The sequence below is a fragment of the Chroicocephalus ridibundus genome, chromosome 4, assembly GCF_963924245.1.
Source record: "Chroicocephalus ridibundus chromosome 4, bChrRid1.1, whole genome shotgun sequence".
Lineage (NCBI taxonomy): Eukaryota > Metazoa > Chordata > Aves > Charadriiformes > Laridae > Chroicocephalus > Chroicocephalus ridibundus.
Window position 1 is genome coordinate 46,305,386 of NC_086287.1, and position 23,387 is coordinate 46,328,772.

Genomic DNA, 23,387 nt, shown 5'->3' on the forward strand with positions numbered 1-23,387 from the left:
AAAACTGAACTTGCCAAAGTCATCAGGTCCTGTCTGACCCTGGAGCAGTACTGGATGCTCTCCTTTTTAACAAGGAAGTCTAGCTGAAGAAGTACTACTGTCGCAGAAAATGCATAACCCCAAGCTGAGGCGCAGGACAAACATCGAACAGAATTCTGCTGGGAAGTACTGTTAATCCTGCTAGAAAGCACTGCCTAAACAATTTGGTGAATGTCTGCTTTCTCATCACTGTCAGCTTCCTTCTCTTCTGACAGATGAGCATTTGAAGATAGCCAAGCTGAAAGCCATGTAGGATAAACAAGCAGGTCTCAATCTGTGAGAAACACAGAAGTTTCATTTTCTAGAGCCCAAATTACAATGGGTATGGAAAATAAAGCAAGTGGCCGGTATACACCACCTTTCGGTATTGCTGTAGGCAGTAAGATGAAGATGGATGTACTCAATAAGCTTATCGTCCTTATCAGGAACAAGCAAGTATCAGGGATAAAAACGTATAAGAAAGAGCAGAAGCTTTGTGATCAGTTTCACAAAGATGCACACATTGCCTCAATAAAATTATTGCTCAGCTACACTGGTGAGAAAGCTGACCACAATCCAGTTTGCATGAGAAATCTCTCAAGTCACACAAAAAGACAACAAAAGAAGAATTTCAGGCTGTGCTACATTTTGTTTTCATTTCACATAGGGGGTAGTATGATTTTGTTATTTAAATAACCTTCTGCTTACGGAATCACACAGGTTGGTTTGAGGTTCTTTCATTTTGTTTTGGGAGGGGGGGTTGTTATCTAGGCCAATAATAGCATTGAAGTTGTTCCTGCTGAAAGAAAACAGCAACATAATGCCCCTGTCATCCTAAAGATCATTTGTGCAAACTACACAGGCAACAAATAGCACTACAAACTAACAATTCAAAGAAATTGGCACTCTTATTTGTAGTTGGGAACTTCAAATTTACTAGATGTTTTCCTCACTCCACGCCGTCATAGGCTGAATGTTTCAGGTTGAATTTGTTGGTATCCCCAAGAGGAATGCAAGAAGATTTAATCATAACATATGTGTGTGTACCAAGTTTACGCATGCTTCAGTGCTTCTGCTGATCATCCATGGGGCAATATATCTCTCTTCTCCATCGCACCAGTAAAGCCTATCACAGATGCATAATCTGTCTTCCAGATATGCAACTTGGAAAGTTTTTTTTCTGAAGTGCCCCATCCCTCACTGAGGGCGAATTATAGTACTAAGCAAGGTATAAGAGAGCTCCAAGCAGTATCAAGAAACTTCTCAAGTATCATTCACATTTTTTGCTCACAATAAAAAAAAAAAAAAAAATAAAAATGCTGCTCTTCTTACTCCCCTCCTAAGTTCAAGGGGAGTTTCTGCTCTCCCCCATATCTGCTGATACTCCTTTTGCACAGGAAAACTCAGTTGATTCCAATAGATTCTAAAATAGAGGCAATGACTTTGATGCATCTTCTCTTCTCACACATTAGGCTGCATGGAGATGAAAGAAGAACTGGACAACTGTATGGATGACTCCAAATTTATGCCCATTTGCCTGCAACCCTGAGCCATTGGTCTTAGTGATGATGCAAGCTGACCTTTCAGATGTAATACAGTTCTCATGTTGGTTTACTTCACATCTCCATGACACTTGCATAGGAAGCAGAACTGCTTCCTTTGGCAACATGGAGTACAAGAATTCAAAGTCTTCTCTCTGAAAAAAAGCAGTGCAAGCCAGCACAATCTCTTTGGATCTCAGACCTTTAATGCCAAGGCAATATACCTAAGAACTACTTTAGAAACATCATTTCATTAAGCAGTGGTGATTTAAGTGGGACTAAATGCACATGAACAGGAGAAACGTGCCCATCACTAAATTGTTAACTCAAGAAGATATTCCAGGAAGTTTTATTACACCCATCTATAAATCAAGAGATCACCAAAACCAGAATACTACTTCACAGAAGTCACATCATAGAGTAGCAAATGAGACACGGTAGTTACTGAAGTTGCCTTGTGTTTGGCCTTGAAGCTGTCTCCACTGTTACAGATTTGAGATGTCACAACATAAAAACAACTCTCTAAAGAGACTGTACTAAACCAGCTTATTGCTGAAAGTCAACCCCAGGCTTATGCAGAACCAGAGTCTCAAACCACGAACAACTCTAATGAAACACTAGAGGGGCATAAGCCAACATTCCTGAGCTGCACAAATACACTAAGACAGCAGTAGACACCACAAGCAGTGCCATTAAGGGTTCTAACTGGAGATACTCCAGAACAAGAGACATGCATTTAAGAGATCCTGATTCAATATCCCACCAGAGCCTAAAAGCCTAATGCCACGTGTAGTCACAGAATGAATCACATGAGGTTCTAAGCATAAGACTCACACCTTTAAGTGAGCTATTCAGAGTAGACATCAAGGCATATAACAAAAAGGGAGTCATACCTTTCATGTTTGCATTGGAATATAGCGTCTTTATTAAGCAGGACCAAAGGAGTTAGTGGAAGCAATGCTGGACCCAGACAACTGGGACAGATGTAGAAATGTGGGTATTGCTGACTCTGCTGATTTTCCACTTGGAAAAGGGGTTTGTCCAAATTAACAGAACAAGATATCTGTCCCTGAACAGTACTCACTTGGGAGGATGGGAGAATTCTGCTCACATAAACTGTACAAAGAATAGTTTTAACAAGTGGTTAAAACTTCGGCACTGACGACACTAGTTACTCAGTGTTACTTTTGCTGCACATTAAACCACTACACACAACTAGCTATGTTAAGGCCTATGTTAAGTCAGAAAGTATGTTACAGAAACAGTGACATTATGCAGTCTGGATAATGCAGTCTGCAATACTGGAACCTCATTCACATACTGGTCATTGACAAAGCACATTCTGGAGATGTTTCAATTTGGTAAATGTAAGCACTCAACTCCCTCACTCTGGATACATTTAGGATGTGTGCCCATGTAACAGTATCTGTAAAAACAATCATGCCTACATTGTAATATGCAATTTCTTGTATTAATTGCAGCATAATGCAAGGGAACTAGAAAGGTGGACCAAAAAAACCACTGTACCACATTTCAACAGCAATAACCACCACCATCATCTTTTTTTCTGTATTTTTTTCAGGTTCTGCAGAACTTAACTCAGGACTGTTTCTTGGCACCAGCGTTCACCTATGCAACTCCAATTTCACTGGATTTCAAATTTCACATTTACTAATCATTATGTCCCCTGTGCGCCAGAAGGTCTCACATCCCCATTCAAAACTCCACTTTTCCTTCAGCCCAAGATAACCTAAAAAACCATTCAAAACTTCAAAAACAAAGTACTTTATTTTGTAGAACCACTTTACAAGAATCTCACCTCCTTTGGGGCAAGCACTACTTATTGGTACACCATCCAATACTTAAATCAGTAAATCATTTTTAGGCTCATTTGTTTACAATGTAACAAAATTTAGGACTTGAAGGATGCAAGCAGTTTACTGGATTAAACACACAAGCAAGGGCCACCATTGCTAGATAAGGTCTCCAATAAATTTACCGCAATACAGAATAAATCAATTTATCTCTGCCTCAGTTTCTAATCTGAAACATGGGAATAGTACTACTTACCAGGCTGACCTGTTATCTTTCAAGTGGAACAGATTCTCAAATAATAACAGGCACACCTATACTCAAAGTGAATAAACTATGCTGATTCACAACAGCAGATTGCCTGGGCCAAATTCCATGCAGTATTAACAAGTCAACAGGAAGCACTCCAAAATTATTTCACTGATGTGCTCTGATCTTCCTTCCCCTACATTCCAGTCAGCTGGCACTCTCGCTGCTCCCTGTAAATATATAGGCACCAATATCAACCTCAGATTCTGTCTTCCTTTCCCCTTTTATTATATTCTCCCTCCTTACCCCTTAAAAGCCTTTTTTTTTCCTTCCTTCTCCTCAAAAGCACACAAATGGAAACTGTAGCATCTGGAGAATGGTATTTGTAGCTGGGGTAGTCACACTCAGTGTGGGAGTACTGATGGTAGTCACTAATCTGAACGGAAGAATTCAAGTAACCATACACTTAATAGAAGTTCCTTTCTTCTCAAAACCATGATTATTCAATAAAAGTAAGAAGATTTGCACGCTATATCACATAAACATAACACTGAATCACTGTGCCAATCTAACATGGAATCACGTAAGTATACAATTAGTGTTTAATGGAAGAAAAGCTGAGTGCAAGACTGCTGTACAATGAAAGTAGACCAGCTACAAGAAAAACAAAGTGTGCCAAACATTTTTACTTGCACTGATTGCCATAGAGTTTTAACTGATTGTTTACTTAAAATAAGAATAAACTGTAGATTTATCCTTTTTTGGTGGCTAATATAACCAACTGAAAGGCAATACCATTTTAAACTTTCACAATGCTGACAAGAGAGTGAAAGGATATCGTGAAGCAAGGTATGATTACACTTTCTAAACGGAAGGATTGGCAGTTTGAAGTAGGCTGCTGGTGGCAGTCAATTTTCCCTCTCCCTCAAATTATTTTTATTCACAAGGAGCCACAACCTATCTCCCAAGGGCTTCACCCAAAGAAGGCAGTAACATGCTGCTGGGGGACACTCCTCTTTCACGTCCCCTCACACCAACACCACTACATCCTGCACCCGCCCTCCTGGAACCTACTGGTTCCACGTATACAACAGCTCCACTCCAACACTGTTCTAGGAGATGGAGACAACCACCACAGGGCAAGAAGGCTGACCATAACAGCAGACACTAAGATGAGACAAAATAGCGCTGGGGACTAAATTAGTACCGCAGTACCGCGGTATCAAGACCAACACTCACAATGATGCGTTTACAATCAGAGCACTACTGTGGTATCAGTGCGGTGCCCATCACCACATCAACTTCTTTGCAAAGTTACTCTTTAAACAAATTCTGTTACCTAAAAATTAATGCCCAGATTTTTAACGGTCCTATTGCTGTGCTAGAAGAGATGTTTAAACACATCTCTCTCCACACACACAAGAAATTCTCATGTGCTCCTTTCATTACATCATACTTACATATTCCTCTCCTTGCTGCTCAAGGATGGCTTTTTTTTATTTTCCATTTTAAAACTCCTTTGAGAAAAAGCCCGGGTCCTCTCAACTTAGACTCTGGTTATTACACGGTACAGGGGAACAAAAGCCATATGAGGACCAGAAACATACATGGAAGTTTACTGTGTGATTTTTAAGTCCCTTCAAATACAACTTCTGATCCTCAAGAAGCCCATACGAGCCTTACTGCCTATGGGACTACCGAAGATCACAGCATGGAAAGCAACGTAGAGAAAACAAAATCTAATTGTAACACAATGGAGGCTGCATAACTGAAGGCTTAAAATGTATCCTGCATATCTGGGAAAATGGCAAAAATTACGGAAAAAATATGCAGATAATATTTACCGCCTTTCCCATATTATGCAACAGTTCCTGAAGAAGCTGCAGGAGTTTCCGATATACCCAAAAATAAAATACATGCATGTCTCATATATAGTACTTTCTACACAGAACAAACATAGATTTAACAGATACTTGTCCCCTTCCTTAGTTTAAGTTTTCAAAAGTCTTAGAGTAAGAAGGCTTATATGCATGAAGACGAAATCATCCTCTATGTTAATAATATACTTGGCATAAGGAAAAAAAAAAAATCAGCACTTTTGGACAAAACCAACCATGGGCAGAGAAGGGTAGATTAAGTTAGAAAAAGGAAAACAGAAAAAGTTCCAACTTTCAAGGAATCATATACGCTTATCTTACATCAGGAAGGAACAAACCTAAGATCAGTATTTTCGATCATGCAATTTTGTAGCAATGACAACGTCGGTACAAAACAACAACCTGAGGTACTGGTATTCACAGAGCTATAGACCTATGCTGAACTAATCAACTCTGCAGCTGAGAAGATACTGTTACTACAGCGAGGAACTAACCTGGAGCCCACATTTCACAAGGCCAACATCATCAGTTTTTGACTGGCTGCAAAAACTGCAGCTCACCATCACAGGCAAAACTGTTTGATTAAATTAAACACCACACAATCTATTAGAGTTCTGCATCAACATCCAGACATCCAAACATAATTCCTGCAAGAAGTAAGGTGGGAGAAGACACTGAGTTTTAAGTCAAGAAGAAATTGCCATACCGGGATAAGAATTATGTGAAGGGTGGAGATTTCCACATTTAGAGCATGAAATTCAGAGGAAAAGTAGAGCTGGTGAAATACGCAAAAACAGGTGGGAAACAGAAACTAAATCTCTGATTCTGAAACAAGTTTTGTGGTGATAAATCCACTGATTTCAGCAGGACTCTCTGCGAATGGTGGGATTCCTCCTTGGGAGAAGAACTGCAGCTGATTCAAGGACAGGTACCTGGTGTTCACAATTTATTCCTGACCAGAATGCACTCTCTGAAAGGGTAATGAGGGAAGCTCAGGTAGCCACATCCTTTCCGTTTGGGGTCACTGACAAGAGCATCCTTAATACAGCAAATTCATACTACACACAACAATAGATTTACTTGATAAAGATGCTTATCAGAAACAATTACTGCAAGCTAAGCAGCAATGAAACAGTAAGGTATCTGGAACTCCAGCTAGATGCAAATTAGCAAAAAGCTTTGTTATTAGTAATATAGACCATTGTAGTCCTTTTATAAAGTCATGAAAAAGCTGGGGGGGGGGCTGTTTTTTTGTTGGGGTTTTGTTTGTTTTAATCCATCACAACTCAGGTTATTCAAATTTCAGACTGATCATCTCAATTGGGGCAGTTTTGTCACACTGGAAAGAAAGGAGAGACAAAGACAAAAACTATTCCTTGGATACATCAAGGACTAATTTTTGGCTTTCACATAAAATTTTGTCGTGTTAGCAAATTAAGCAAAAGCCCTGAATAAATAGATTCCAAGTTCTTACAGAGCGTTACAGGAGCTCAATATTATCCACTTTTTAAAGAAACCGAACAGACACTAGGAGACACAGTACCTGGTGGGAAATCCCCCAAGGGCCAGCAGCAGCATCTTAAACAGAGGCCAGATTCTTCAAAGTTTATCAAGTGCTTCAGCCCTGCAAAATCCACTTAAAGCTACCTTTCTGGGGGAAAAGAATGAAATCCTGGGTACTCTCGATTCAACTGGGAAGCTTCCCATCGACTTGAGCAGGGCCAGGATTTCCTTCCAGATGAGGACACATTTGCTCTTACGAGATAAGAAGTACTTATAGAAGAGTTCTTCCTTTGCAACTACGCATCAAACCCCTTTTGTACATCCCTATTACCCACGTTCCTTATCTAGAATACCCTGATACAGCAGCGTTACAAAGGGCACTGTCATAGGCTCTCTACAGAGGGTAAAATGTCCTTGAAGGACAAGATACATCATCGTTCCACTACATATAGATTTACCTTGGTTTCTTCTCCTGCCTGTTGTGTAGTCCAAATCAGTCAATGAAAGGGAATTTCATCCTTGCACGGCAACAATGACAGCCCTTCTAATCCTGTCAATATACTAATAGTAACTATTTCAGCTAACCATGTGTCCTGTCATCAATTTGGTCCACATGGGCTGTGAAGGGGCTGGGAACACTTAAAGAAAACTCTATTACAAATTGTTTACAAACTCTGTTACAGTTACAGCATATATAAGGTTTTAGACTAATCTCTGTATAGATTTACCTTTTTATATCAGTTTTAAACAGAAGTGTCAGCAATGTACAGCGTGTACAATGCATCAGTGCTGACAAAATACATTCCCTGCCTCAAAGAAGCTATTACCACCCAAATATCTGCCATATTTATAATCTGTACAGGTGAAGGAGAGAATAACTTTTTGCTTGGTTGGGTTTGTTGGTTGTTTGTAGTGGTGGGGTTTTTGTTTTGGGGTTTTGTTTTTGTTTTTTTTCCACACAATTATGAAGCAAATGTGAACTCTAAGTTTATATTGAGTGGAATTTCCAGACACTACAAAAAGAATTTTGCCACCCACACCTAGCTATAAGCTAATTATGGTGATTACAACAAAGCTACTTTCCAACATTAGAAGTTTGGAGGTCTTGATCCTTCTTCTACTTATATAGGTTCAGATTTTAGGCATCCAGATATTCTCTCTGAGTTCTGTGGGATTTAAAAGTAAAATACACATTACTTTTTGCGAGCCTGGAGCTCCGATTAGTTTCTCCAAAAACATCAAACAGGTTTATTTCATACTATTTGTCACTTAAATATAAACCTTTTTGTTCTTATTATCTCACACAAACTCAAGAACAAAGAAATTGATTTGGATCAGTTAAAGTTAAGCATTTGCGCACTTAAAAATGAAGACAACCGCAATATCCAAAACATGGCACATGAGACTACAGCAAACACTACACTTGTTACTGGCCTAACAACTGAAATCAAATTAACATCCACGTTAACTTTAGCAAATCCCACTGAACGTTATTAATTAACACGTTGCATGAACACACATGATTCTTACAGATATAAAAAAAAAAAAGCATTCTGAAAGTTACTATTCCTCTACCCCTACTCTGGAAACACTTCACCTTCTTTGACGCGAGTACGATGCAAGTTCGAGCGCAGTGGTCAGGGCATGGGACACAAACCAGGGGATGGGCTCCATTCCTGGTGGCACCTGCCCCTACCTGGGTTTGAGACCCTGCGTCTCCATGGCTACCAGTTGATGTCACCAACTCCCACCGCAGGAATACAAACTGGCTCCCCTGCACGAGGTGACCACCTCATGGCTAAACCTCAAGACACAGGATCTCGGCAGGTAAAAAAGCCATTCAAATCCCCTTTCACTTCGACAGAAACCCACCCCAACCGTTGGGTGGCAGTTTGAAAGGAGAACATGGCAGACACATTGCCAGCAGTGGAAGCCTCCTTCTGCCGAATGTTTTCATCCATAACATTGCCTTGAAAGATTAAAAATCCCCAGAGTATCAGACAGGATGCTCACAATCACAGATCAAGTCAGGTATTAGGGCAATTATTAATATATTCTTTGTACAAAAACACATAGGCAGTTGGAAGGCTTCTTTCATCAACTGCTTTTCTCTAAACATACTAGTCAACTACAAACCGCCTTCAACTGGTAAATAAAAATACGTGCTGCTGCACAGTAATAGAGGCACAGGTTTAAGCTGACCAAGTGCATAAGGTAATAATGATTTGGTTTCTCGAACATTACAGCATCTTTCCCGTGTCACCCCCAATCTCCAACTTCTGCTCACGAAAACTACAGGTCCCAGGAGGCATTCGTGTATCGCAATCCAGGCGAGCTACCCAGCAAAAAAACACAGCACTGCACACTGGGGCCTGTAGTTTCCACCAGCCACATTCTTGCTGAAGATGAGACCAGATGTAGGCCATATTGCACACTTCCACGGGCCAGCAGGCAACATACACACACTGTACAGGGGGACTGCTGCTAGGAATCATCAGGTAAGCAGGATTGATAAACAGTTCTCATATGTCAAAGTTAAGAGGACAAAGATTTCAGTACAAATACACATCAGCTAATTGGTAATTCCCAAAAAATAATCAGCAGTTTGGCTACTTTCAAACATGCAGGACGGGCCATGGCTTTTTAACATTTTTATACTAAAGTACAGTAAGAATTTTGGTTTTTTTCTTCCCAAGACAGCTACATTTATTAACATTAAAGAGTACTCTTCTGAATATCAATAGGAAAAGTATGTTTGTTGAGGGGCATATTCTCCCTGTCCACAATTTAGTAATCTGGAAACAAATTACCCTCTTCTTCCATTTCCAAAACGTACACAAGCAGGAGCTTGCGTCTCTTCCAAAAAGAAGCAGAGCTTAGCTGAAAATTAAATAGCTGTATCTCAGCGTAGGCCTCAGAGAAGAATACGCTGTACTTCGGTTCAGTAAAGGGAAGGGCAGCTCCCCCTACCAGTCTGTTCTACGAAGGTTTTAATCGAGGAAGGAAACAACCAGGGATCAAAATGAGTAAGTAAGTCTCCCTTTCTTTTCCCCCCTTTTCCCCAGGCTCTGGATTATTACTATTAAAAAGCAATAATATGTGTATATAATTCCTTCTAAGTACTTATATATTTCACTGGTCTTTGTAGAACAAGACAGTCTTTGCAGTGTTTCCAGGCTAGCAGGCAGCACCCACAAAAACATGCAAAAGAAAAAGGACCAGGACTCTGACCCAAGAAAAGGACGGCGTCCTGTTGCAATAGAAAGACAAACGGTGACACTTCAGTCACCTGAAAGACATCCTTATGCACTTCCCTATAGAGGCAAGAGGCCTCAGGAGCATCTAAAGGTTTTGTCAACACAGCAATACTGTCCATAGGCCAAAGACAGCTGTTGCCATAGTTACTATCAGCCAGCTTATCAGAAAATAATTATTGCGATTACTCACAAGTTTTGTTAAAACAATTTAAAGCTTCAATAGGATACCACTTGATCTCTTCAATTAACTGTTTGCAACTACACTGCCATCAGGATCCATACAGTTAACAACACTTGGATCTGCAGGGTTGGAGGGGAACAAGGGAAGGAATCAATGTTTCTTCTTCCTTTCAAGTACTGACAGCTTGTATTTTGGAGGCAGAAACAACGAAACCGAACCGACCATGAGCTCTGCTCGAGTTTTCCTCTCGCCGCCCTGGAGACCAAGTCTAAGCACAGACCATCTTAGAGTCACAGGCTCAAATATGCCCTTGTTTGTTTTTAACCATTCTCATATCTGTACTCCCATCCAAGAAATGCACTGGCTACTTTTTCAAAACATATTTCTAATTACACCTGCAATTTCTGTAGCAAGTGAACTTGGTAACATTCCCTTGTGTCCTACCAGCTCAGTACTGTCAGGTGGAAGGGCAGAATCTGGAAAACACACATTTAAGAAATCTGACATTAAAAAAAGCATAGAAGCTGTGTGAACGTGGCCTACAACAGAGCTCATCACATCAAGCAGAGCCTCACTCCTTACATACTACCTATAAGTGCATTCCCACCAGTAACAACAACCATTAGGCTAGGGCTGGGAGGCAGAGGGGGAGTGGGTAGTAGTATCTGGGGGTTGGGGAGGGTGTTTTCTGGTGTGGGTTTTTTAAAGCCTGCTTTGAGCACACCTCCAAATCACATCTCCAAATCAAAGAGTGAGTGTTTGCAATGACAGTGAACAAGAAATCTCAGGTAAGAGGGAAGGAATAATAGGTGAAACCACCCAGGCAAAGAGCTTTTAACGCACAAGGTACTTGATAATTCCAACAGAGATACTGAAATGATGTAAACAGTAAAGCAGAAAATAAATGCTGCAGAGAAGCCTATACCAAGTAGCACATTCTCTCCTCAAAAGCCTGGATGATCAAAGTATTAAAACAAAAGATTGTCTGGTAAAGTTGGGGCTTTGTTAGGGCAGTAGGCAGGGCAATCCTCTCAGACCAAAGAAAGGGACCTTTCAGAACTTTCTACACCTTTAAAAATTATTTTAAGGACAGATCATTCTAACTGTAAAGTCCGATTGTCACATGAGTGCACCTTTCCTCAGCACTAAGTACATTTTTAAAAACTCTTTTGATTTTTTGATATATTTTATAGACATTCTGTATCTCCACTCACCACTTGGCTTTTGTGAGGTTTTGACACAACAAAAACAGAGTGAAACAAACTTAAAAATCATACTTTAACAGTTTTAGTCCAATGAGGAACTTGGTAAAGCGCAGGAGCCATAAATTATTTAAAATAGAAAAGAAACACAGAGCCTTTTTTTTAATTATTATTTTATATGAGACTGTATTTGCAATAAGAAAAAAAGGAAAATAAGAAAATACAAAGTCGCCCCCCCCAATGTAAATAAACTTCTTTTTTGCCTGCATAATGCATATCTCTACCACCAGCACAAGCCAGACACTGGCTTTGTGCTGTACTGAACATGAAATATTAATGTAAGATACCTATAAAAACTATCCTTCAGTTCACCCTCTATTTACAGGGTACAGAAGTAAATATCTTGCCCCTTGCATTCAGCAGACATCTCAAAACCCTTCTGCACACTACCCCACCTTTCCAGTATATGGTTTGTTCCTAAATAACCTTTGTGCAGTTAAAATACATCAGAAACAGGATGTGAGCTGCTTTCTGGCACAGAGTAATTGAACAAGGGCAATTCACGAACGTACAGGAGCCAGGCCTTTTGTGGAGTCTTACACTTCTAGTATATAGCTACGCATGTGACTGCACAGTTGTGAGCATAAAGGGTGAAGGGGACAGTGAAGAAATACTATTAGAAGCTTAATAATAGGTTTTTAGCACTGCCCCTTCTACAGAAGGAGCCTCTCCTGAAGGCTGGTCTGCTTTACAGCTCACATCACCATGTGATGGCCCTCCAAAAATCAAAGCCCTATCAGACTATGAAGTTCTTTCTGGAAGATTTTAAACAAGTAAAACCAACAAACAACAAAGCCAAAACAATAGTAAAAAGGTTAAGTCACCAACATGTGTTTCTCACGTGATGTTCATCTTGAGTTTCTGGTACCCGCACAAAATGCCCCTAACATACAAAATAAGACAGTCCATCAAGGTTCTTGCAAACCAGTATTGAAATGAGAGAGAAATCTCTGGTGTAAACAAATTCCAGTAGTATCAATTAATTTGACTGAATAAAGTTCTCCAGGGCTCTGAGAATAAGTATAAAGGAACTGAACAGCTACGATGTGTTCATATGCAATTATTGACCATTATAAACAAACTCCATGAACAACCTAAGGTATAGTCAGGCTCACTATTGAAGCTTTCCAACCGCACACAGAATTTCACAACTTTCTAAGGCACCATTAAAACATGTTTTATTTTCCTAAAAGAAGAAAAAAAAAAAAAAAGAGAGACAGACAAAACCCCAGGAACATTGTCTCCTTTGTACAGATCCAGCCCAAGGATTATTTTTATTTTTTTTTTAGATTACAATTTCTACAGTGATGTTTAACAGACACACACAAAACCTCATCTCTAAAAAAGAGAACTAAAGTTGGAATAAGAACTATTGAGGCCTGATGCTTGAAACACAGACGAAGCTGAATGGCCTACGGTGAAGAGGTATCTTTACAAAACCTAAACTGAAAGCAGAGATCTTACTGTTGAAGCTGGAAAACACAACAGCATTTTTCTCTGAGCAGCATAAGTTTCAGTTTCCTACTTTCACTTTAAGTTCTCTGAAGGAAAGTTTTGTATTTTCATTGCCTAAAGGAAGAAAACCACTTTCAAATGCCTACTTCCCCCTCACAACAAATCTAGTACAGGATGCACACAGAGAAGAGCAAAGATTAAAAGCTTTCAGGTGGAAATCTTACAATGACTAATGGTAAAATAATTATTAATAACAAAATATTCTGTAGCCCAACATTTCGTATTACACAAGTTAGCTTTCCGTTAGTTAACTGAAAAAAAAAAATTAAAAATCACTAAAACCCATAATGGGATCCACGCCAAGTTTCTTGTCACTCAGGTCAGTATGGCTAAAAACTGGGGGTATGACATATTTGACATCCAGCTGGTAGTAAGTACTCGGTGAGCAAGTACCTACCTTCTGCTGGACAACTGGTCTCTTAAGACCTTGAAGTGATACTCTGTACACGCTACTATGCAACACAAAACCAATGGATAAAGAGGTTGCTTCATACTCCCTCTGTATCAGCTCAAACTTCTAGCTGATGTAACTATCATAAAATAATCTAATTTCTCTACCACAGTAAGGTTGAAAGGTTTAAAAACATGCAAGAAGCACTTCAACTATTTTTTTTAAAATACAGTTTTAAAGTTTCATTTACTGAGCTACAGAATTCCTTTCTAGAAAATAATAATAAAAAATGGCCCCAAAGAAACAGTTTCATTCAGCTATCATGAAACATGCTCAGATATAAATAAGACTCCCAAAGCCTGTGATCTTTCTACTAAAGTGTAATTAACTTCCACAACTAATATGGGTAGTTATGCACATTTAGGGGTTTTTTTTTTGTTTCTTTCTTTCAAGATCCTGTTCTTACTAGTAATTTAATGTCACTATTGAACTATAAATGATAAAGTTATATTATACACAATCACTAACAAGATTTATATTAAAGTTGTAGCATTACATGTTAACCCGGCAGAAGTTGTGAGCGTTAGATTTCTAGTTGTTGGTTTTTTTTCCCCAAGGCTTTGAAAAGCATGTTATTTTCTTCACAAATTAAGTCTCAGAATAATCCTCTTTTCATCGAAGTTAAGTGTTCCTCCACTATGTAGCATACCCAGCCTCACCAGCTAGCTCCAGGCAAGCACAGGAAAGCCAGGGGAAGCCGACTTACAAAACTGAAACTAAGCAGGTGTCTTCATTGTTAGAAGTGAGCACAATGAAAAAAAAACAAAGAAGAAAAAAAAAAGTAAACAGACAGCCAAAATATTTTCACTTCTTGTACCTGAAAAATCTATAGCTAAGCATAAAAGATGTATGTATGTATCTATGTGGGTATACAGCAGTACCTGTCCTTTAACGCAGTAACAAGCGGCAGCATTCCTAGTTAAGAAAACTTCACTGGCCCAAAGGAGCCTACCCCTTAACCAGAGCCCTGCCATTACTGAACGCACATCCCCACCTGATTTTTGCACGTTCAGACCTACCGCACATCACAGCGTACAACTTTCCCGCAACACGCAAGTTATCACCACCCCCAGTGGGACCTTTTTACGTGCAGTTTCCACAGTGAACAAAAGTTCATTGTCAAGCTCAGCGCCTGGGCCCAAACAGACATCCAGGGGTAGGAGGGGGAGAAAGAGGGGAAATGCTCCTCTCCGCAATTAAAAGATTCACAGGCAATCACCGTTACTTACAATTAAAAAGTGGGAACAGGTGTAGCAGATACCATACTTTGATAGCTGAACAAAGAATATTACAGCACGTGACTGAAATGTGATGACATTTGTTCACCAATCGAAAACAAAAGCCACTCTCCAATGGCACTCTTTCCTCCACCCCCAAGAATTAGGAACTTAGAAATCTCTCCATATTGAAACACATCTGTTCATAGCTTCATTTTTTGACACTTGAGAAGAAGTTGAATGAAGAGCTCCATGCATTAATCCAATACGAATTCACATAAAAACCTCGGCGTACTACCCCGCCAGCACCCACCAAACTGCAGAGGTGGCTGGGGAAAAATCTCTACCGACAGCGAAGCTCGGAATAATAAAGAAAAAACAAAACACACACCACCACAAAAAAAAAAAAATCCCGCAGAAAGACAAGTGAAGAAAGGAGCATGCACAAGTGGACTATACCAAATGGCAGAGTCCCACATCGAGCCCCACTCCACCTACACAGGCGCGGGAGGGAGGGAAAAAATAAAAATAAAGAAGTCGCCGTCCCCGGTGCCGGAGCGGGAAACCCCGGCGGCGCCCCGGCCCCCGGCCCCGTACCTGTGCGGGAAGGGCAGCCCCAGGGCGAGGGGGGCAGGCTCGGCTCCTGAATAACAAGTTGCAGAAGAAACGGAATTTTCCCGGCGCTGCTCGGGCCACAAAGACGAATGAAAGGAAGGAGGGGAAAGAGGGAGGAAGAAAATAAAAAAAAAAAAAAAAAAAAAAAAAAGAAAAACCGCAGCAGCGGCTTTACTAGGAATTATCCATCACGGAAAGCAGCATCATTTCCCAGATAATAATAAAACTTCCCCGACAGCATCGCGGCGAAGGACCCGACCGAGAGAAAAGGGCCTGGAAATAATCATCCTGAAGGAAACCGGAGGGGAGGGGATAAGCCTCCCTCCCCCACCCCATCCCCAGTGCAATGTGTCATCTCCTTCCCCTGCTCCTCCCCCCAACCCCAATGTGTCACCTCCTCCTTTTACCCCAAGTGTCACCCTCCTCCACCTCTCCCGCTCCCGCTCGCAAAACTTCTGCCGGCGCCCGCCGGGGAGGCCGGGGGGGGGGGGGGCCGCGGCGGCGCCCCGGGACGCTCCGCTCCTCTCCCCCCCTCTCTCCCCTCCCCAGCCCTCCCACTCCCCCCCCCCCGAGGGAGGGGCCGGGGGCCGCGGCGAAGTTGCTGCTCCTCATCGCCAAGTTGGCCGGAGAGTGCGGGGCCGGCCGCCGCCATCCTCGGCGCCGGGGGAAGGGGGGGGGGGGGGGGGAGGACGGAGGGGTGTGGGGAGGGGGGGGACACGGCGCCCGAGGAAGGGGAGGCAGGGAGGAGGAGGAGGAGGAGGAGGCGAATCCGAAAGGTGGGATACTACACCCTGCTGGCGGCGGCGGTGGTGGTGCGGGCCGGCCGGGGTCCCCCTGGCAGGACCTCTCTGTGAGGGGGAGGACTCTTCTTCATAGGGGGAGGGTGCCGGCGCCGCCGCTCCTCCGGGCCTCCCTGTCCCCCTCTTCTGGGCGCCTCTCTCTCTCCTCTCCTCTCACTTTCTTTAAGCTAAGCGGGGAGTGGAAGATGGTAGGTTGCTCCCTTCTCCTCCTCTTCGCTCGCTCTCGCCTCTGTGGGGTCCTTTTCCTTCCCCCTCTCCGCGGGGGGCTCCTCCTGCGGCGGGGAGGAGGGGGCGGGCGGGGAGGGAGGCACGAAGCCGGAGAGGCGCAGGAGGAGAGAAACTGTGACACAAAAACAAGCCGAGAAGCTGAACTCTTCTTCAATCCCATTCACCCGGCCCGGCCGCAGCACCGCTCGACGGGATCCCTCCGCCGCCGGCCTGCCTGCCTGCCTGCCTGCCTGCGGCGCGCTCCCGACACGCCGCCGCGCGCGCCCCCGCCCGCCCCGGCCCGGCCCGGCCCGGCCCGGCCCGCCGCCGCCGGAGACCCGCGGGGAAAGCGGAGTGTGGGGGGGAAACCCGCATCGACGGGCCCATCCCCGCCCCGCACCCCGCCACGGCGGCGGGGTCCCGCTGGCCGGGCCCGGGCCGGGGAGTGGAGGGCGGGGGGGTGGCGGTGAGCGGAGAGGGCGGGCTCGGCGTCTCCTCCTGAGGGGGACTACTTGACGTGTCGGTGCGGCGAATTTATTTCCCTTTGCCTAAGGAACGGGCTGTGCTGCGGCACCCATTGCCTAGGGAAAAAGCCCGGATGTAAAGTGAGTGAAACTAAAGTAGAGTGAAGTAGGGCACCAAACTCTGCCGGAGCGGCGGCGCCGGGGGAACGGGGCGGGGGGGGGGGGACCGCCCGCCCGCCCCGCCGCTGCTGCTACCGCCCCGCCGCTACCGGACGGGGGGCGCGGATGAGGGAGGGGGACACCGGGGGGGGGAGGAACCCACCGCCTCCTTCCACACACCACCACTCCCCCCCCCACCCCGCCCGGCCCGGCCGGCGCGCGGGGCTCGGCGGGGGCGGGCGCGCGGGCGCGGGGCCGCGCGCAGGAAGCTGGGGCGGGCGGGAGGAGGAGGCGCGCGGGGCCCCGCCGCGAGGGGCTCCGCACAGGAAGTTGATGCAACAGGGCCGGGGGGGGGGGGGGGGGGGGGGCGCGCGCAGGAAGCGGCGGCGAGCGGGAAGGGGGGGGGGAGCGTCGGGAGCGCGCACGGCGTCCCGCGGCCGAGGGGCCGCGCCGGTGCATCGGGCCCGCCCGCCCGGGAAGGGCCGCCCCCCCCCGCCTTCCCCTGCCATGTTATTCGGAGGAATAGCGCAGCTGCTCGCCGTGCGGCCGGGGAGGGTCTTCATCCCTTCCCTCCTCCTCCTCCCCGCCGGTTTCCGCCTCGCCGTGCGGGCAGCAGCGGGGTTTTGCTGATTGATTTATTCACGTACCGCTCCGGCGCCGGGCGATGCCGCCGTTTGCTGTCGTGCGAGCAGCGGCGAACGGCAGCGCATCAGCTTTCCCTGCCTCCCTCTTACTATTTACTGAATTCCGCCCCCCCCCCCCCCCCGATCCCCTTTCCTCTTTTAATTCCCCTCCCAAAAGGAAAAAAAAAATAAAAATCATGGCGAGTCAGAAAGTTTCATCGCCGGGTTCAAAGCGGTGGAGTTGCATATCGTGAATCCCAGCGTTTCTGCGGCGCCCGTTGACGCAAGAGGCGAATAAACGTGAATTATTCGGCTTGGGGCGGGGGGGGGGGGGGGACGACACACGACGTACTGTCAGCACCAAAATGCCGCGGGAAGGGATGGCTCCACGCTCGCTCCGAGCCACCTACTTCTCTGGGTCCGCCTGAGAAGGCAGCGGGGGGACCACCGCCCCGCACCCTCCCCCCCGCCCCCGGTTCCCAGCCACAGGACGGTGGCCAAGCAGACCGGGATCGGTCCTTATCTGCGATAAGCGAGCGTGAGTTACAGGCACGGCACGGTCCCCCCGCGCGCCTCCGGCTTCTGGAAGTCTCCCGAGTCTCAGAAACACTTAAAAGCTCGCCTTCACATCGCGGGCACCATTGCTAGGGCCGTGGGACGTGTCCTGGGCGCTGCGGGATTTGCCTGAGCTCTCGGAGAAAGACGGGGTTTGATGCGATGCAAAACCGATTTTTATTTTTTTTTTATTATTTTTTTTTTTTTAATAGCCTCTCGCATCGCTTTATTTGCTCAAAATGCTCACAAGTTGGGAAGGAAAAGTTAAGTGTTTGCATTATCTCTGCAGATGCTTCAGGAAACCACGATGAACTCATTATTATGTTGTGAAACTAAATCCATAAAGCAGTCATGATGAGTAACTCAGGGACTCGTCGTAATTGGGCAGTAATGCACGGTTTTATCATCTGGAGGATTCTGGTGTGCTCAACGTGAGCGGGGATTTACAGCAAGGTTCCCTTTCCACTGTCAAAAAATCGGGCTACCAAGCCATTGTTTATTTAATTACTGTTAATTTTCCACTTCTTTTTCCATCAGTTGGTTGCCAAGTTGCGTGTGATTTAATTGTGAACTTTACAACATTTGGTGCCTTTCTTAAAGCTGTAGCTCCTGGACTCATACCATTATGCAAGAAACTCGGGTTTATTTTTTTTTAATTAAGTTTCTAGCCTGTGGGTTTGTAGATATGAGCTGGAAGACACAAACCCTAAAGACACAAAAAGAAAAAGGTATGAAGCAAATAGAGTCATCCAAAAATGCCTCTTTTTTTTTTTTTTTTTTTTTTTTAATGTTGCATTGTTTGGCGTTTTCTTTTTGAGGCAATCTCTCCTTCTCTCCTACCCGCCCCCCTTTTTTTTTCTTTTCTCTTTTTTTTAAATTTTTTTTCTCCAGGACGGGTATTATTCTGAACAGCAGGGTTGATTGAGTACTAGAAAAATAAGCCCACTGAAAATATCAGGGTGCTCGTCAAGTAGTTACTGATAGGTGCACAGTTCATGGGTTAACAGGTAAGGTCACCTGCATGGCACTAAAATACCAAAATATCTCACAACCATCGCAGGAGGTTTTCTAATGTGTGCCCAGCTGTGACAAGAAGTGCTATGGCCAGCATAATAAAAATAATACACAATTTGTAATAAATGCATATTTGCTTTTTATACTTCTTTCTACTTTATTTCTACAGCCGCTCCATAGACAAAGTCATAGAGGGATCGGGTCGATCACTGTCATGTCTGCACCCTAGTTTACTGAGATTTCTCTTGGGGCTGGGGGACAGTCCGGCCCCCTCCCTTCTCTCACCCCTCCCGTCTCGAGTCCATAGCCAATTTTTAAACCCCTCTGAAAATCCCAGCCCTGATACTCAGGGTTTTTTCCCCCCTCTTCATGTAAATTTTTACTGCCGGCAGTTCAAGTCGTGGAGGCCGAGTGTTACAACCCAGACAACAGCCTGGATTTTAATTTTATGTTCAGTTAGGGTTTGAAGCAAGAAGAGGAGGCAGCTGACTCAGAAAACAATCAGACCCGAGTTGCTTTTGTCCTTCAGAGTTTTTGATAGGGGCACCAGAAAAATAAATACTGAGTAAAGCCTGTTTATTTCACTGGGTTTTATCTTTCTGGTTAACAAGCAAGTTACAAGGAGCTAGAATGAGTGATGAAGCATTATTAGAGATTCCGCATGTTTATTCTGCTGAGGAGTCAATAGGGGCAGTTTGGCTAAAGTTTGTTTTAGAGATGAACTTTGGACAAAGTTCAAAGAAAAAAATAATCATTAGCTGTTACGGTAGATGTGCAAAGAAATTTTACATGGTTTGTCTTAGAACTCAGACCATGACAGGTATCTCATGATACCCGGTTAAATTGGGTGCATGCTACCCAGAGTGATCTTCAGATCACAGGTGGGTAGAGTGGCTCAGACCATTTTCTACCCTGAACTTAGCTGTTTAAGCCACACATTCTGATTATCTCAGACATGCTGAAAGTTTTTCCTTTAAAAAACAGCACACATACACCCTTGCTTTGTTCAGACTCGCGACAATGAAGCAGAGCGGTCCCAGGCTCTGTGCTACTCGTCTTCACTTTCATCTCAGCAAAAAGGCCCTCCGTAGATGTATGGAGGTAGCATTCACCTTCTAGTAACATCAGAAATGGTTTCATGTACAAAACTGGAAGAAAAGGTACCATCAGTTGCACAGCTAAATGCTTGAATAAACTGTCTGGTTTTGTTTGTTGGCTTCATAGAGGAATACCTAGCACGCTCTCCTTGCAGTGAAAGGAAATCTTGCCCAGGAAAAAAATTCCCTCCTTTGCTTTCTGAGTGTTCGTCCACAAAGTTGCCCTCCGTGTCTCTGCCTCCAAACGTGGTGTTCGTGCTGCTCATCAAAAGTCGTAGTTCGGTTTGTCCAGATTTTCCACTTTCTGCTTGATCGCATCACCCTGTATACTCACACAGCCCCCTTCTCAGAGTTTGTTTCCGAAAAGCACTTATAATATGTACAAGGCAAATCTGAAGCCTTTCCAAAGTTAGCGGAAAATTCACAAAAATCAACGGGCTTTCGATGAGAATTTGTAAGCAGCTGCTCAATGATGATGTTTCTCAGTGAATGTTATTTCACCAGTTTGGGTGAATTTCAGAGAAAGCAGCACAGTCTGTGTAAAGTATTAATGCACGGGCGTCTCAAGAGGAATCGATTGTCATTACTGACAATTATTGTGATAAGCATTCAAAATAACAAGTTACATCATAATGTGCTAGCTCTGCTGTATCCAGCCCATCTTACAGTGCTGTTTGCTGAGCATACTTAGAGCAAAATCCAAGACGACGTTAGTTAACGTGCAGAAATTGGTCTTGTAGCAAGCAACTCGTGTTAAAAGGAATTAGCAGCAAGTGCAAAGGTTCCTAAACTACAGGTCACAGATTAAGTTGACAGCGGAGTCGCCACGTAGCACTTTCTCTTCCCCTGTTTTTCCAGCAACTAAATTACCTTAAAAAAATAAACTATGAGTTACTTACTTGCCTATTGCTGGATTTCGCTGCGCTTTTGGCAGGGCTGCTAGATGGCTGCAAATAAGAGGGGAGATAGCCTGTGCAGCCGTGCTTAGAAGAGAAAGCCACAGGACCATTTCAGGCAAGACATACCCGAGTAAAACAGCCGGGAACCTGCCTGTTTTTCTCATCGGTGTTTGAGCACAGGGTTATCTTTCCAGCAGGATCCAGGCGAAGAGCTCCTTCTACAAGCAAATACCTTCCTCTTCCCAGGGTCAGGGAAGGCCAGGGCATCACTCACTTCCAGATGATAAGGAAAATTAAGCAGACGGTTTAGACCACCGTTTGGGGCCAGAGCCTGGAGACATGACGCACACGAGACACTCGCCGTTAAGGACATAAGCCTAAGTACAAACTGTGTTGCTTAACACAACCACCTCCGACTTTGACCACGGATTATTGCCTTACATAGGAGCTGTTATTTCCAGCGGCCAGTGAAGCAGACCCCTGCCTACCCTAGCCCATCCGAAAGGACTTGCTCGCCCAGCAGCTGCCGGTTGGTCCAGCCGGGAGTGGTGCAGCCACAGTTTTCGCTCTTCCCATGCTCTGCCTGGGAGAGGGTGTTGGCTGGGCGAGCTAAAAGCAGTCATAGGAGGGCATTGCCCGGGATCGATATTCCAGGAAAGGTAATTCAGCCTTGGGGCTGCCCTGTTGTTGCTTTTGCAAAATGCGTGTTGTCCGGGCTGCCCCCAGCAGCAGAGCCAGGGAGGGTCTGGCAGCGCAGCACAGCATCGCACCCGTAGTGGGATTTCACTGGGGATGCGAGCCCTTGCGAGGTTAGCCTTGAAAGGGTGACTCCGTCTGGCTTTCTCTTCCCCTGCTCACTTACTGTGTTGCTCACTGGAGATACCGGCTATTTCATACAGAAAGTAGAGGAGCGTAGCTCTGAGGGGGTCGCCTGGCCTGTTGCACCAGCGAGCAGGGGGGACGTGTGAGAACCCACCATCATCTCGTACCTGCCGGCAGATCCCAGAGCTCTTCTTCCCTGGCTCCCCTTTCAGCGTTTCAGTCATGTTAAGGTTTTGGTATGTGAAATCAGGAAGGTTGGTGGCTCCTTCATCTAATCTGACCTCCAGCAAAATGCTGGGTATTTCAACCAGTAATTCTGTATCAGATCTGCAATTTGGGGAGGCCAGAGTATATCTTACCCTTCACAAGCCGTTGCTCTCTGCTTCTGGAGGTGCATCTGCTTTCAGAGTGTCTGGTGGCCTGGCCGCTTCCAGATTGAAGGAAGATCTGAGCAGCGACACTCTCTCTGGGAATCAAGAGGAATGGGTTTCCTTGCCCTTTTTTTATCTTTTCCTCTTTAAGAAGACGTGAGCAGTCATAAAGGGGACATTGCTCACGGCTCTCAGGTGGCTGGCCAGGCTGACTAAGCACGCTTACGGATCCCATACACTGTTTAGAATCACAATGAGCTAGAAATTGTGTGCCAAGATGCAAACGGTCCAGGGAACAGTTACTCATTTCTAAGCCAGCAGTATGAAGTATCCTAGGAGCAATTGCAGCTCCATTATCAGGTAAAAGAAGCTCTTTTTTGGCTCATCGCCCTTTTTGTTAAACAACGTAATGCCCCCTACTTCAGGATGATTTTTTGTGACGTTGGTCACCCTGCTAATGTTTTCAGCTGGAGATTGTTGGACCACGAGTAATTAGGAATATCTAGTTTCCATCAAAATACCCTTTCCCAGATGCCTTCAGCAGAATTCTCTCACTTTTATTTTTGAGGAGCTTGGAGGGAGAAAGTTTAGTGTAATTGTAAAGCTGTGGATGAAAATGAAACCACTGAGTAAGTTTTCAAGGACCCACTGAAAGGAAATGGCAACTTTTGTTAACGGAGCATTTCAGTGTGTCACTAACCTGATAAGCAAATAGAAGTGCAGAGTGGTAAACCAAGGGCTTAAGCCACAGAGCATGACAGCAACTACCAGACTGTGAGGCAGGCGTGTAGACATCTCAACAGGTAGACCTCCCACAGGCGCAGAAATCGGACATTGTGGCAAACAACGTCCACCAAAAAATGTCCATTCCTGTACAC

General features: G+C 44.6%; 1 protein-coding gene across 10 annotated transcripts in view; it reads right to left on the minus strand.

The window, feature by feature from the left end:
- Positions 1-16,797, minus strand: part of PHF21A (PHD finger protein 21A) — a 141,404-nt gene extending 124,607 nt beyond the window's left edge. For 5 of the 10 annotated variants that reach the window (XM_063331867.1, XM_063331862.1, XM_063331865.1 and 2 more), the window contains exon 1: positions 16,289-16,796. The gene's annotated coding sequence lies outside the window, so the exon portion shown is untranslated. Of the gene's footprint in view, positions 1-15,480; positions 15,567-16,288 lie in introns of all 10 variants that reach the window. The other 5 variants (XM_063331866.1, XM_063331860.1, XM_063331861.1 and 2 more) reach the window with 3 other exon arrangements.
- Positions 16,798-23,387: the final 6,590 nt, after the last annotated feature.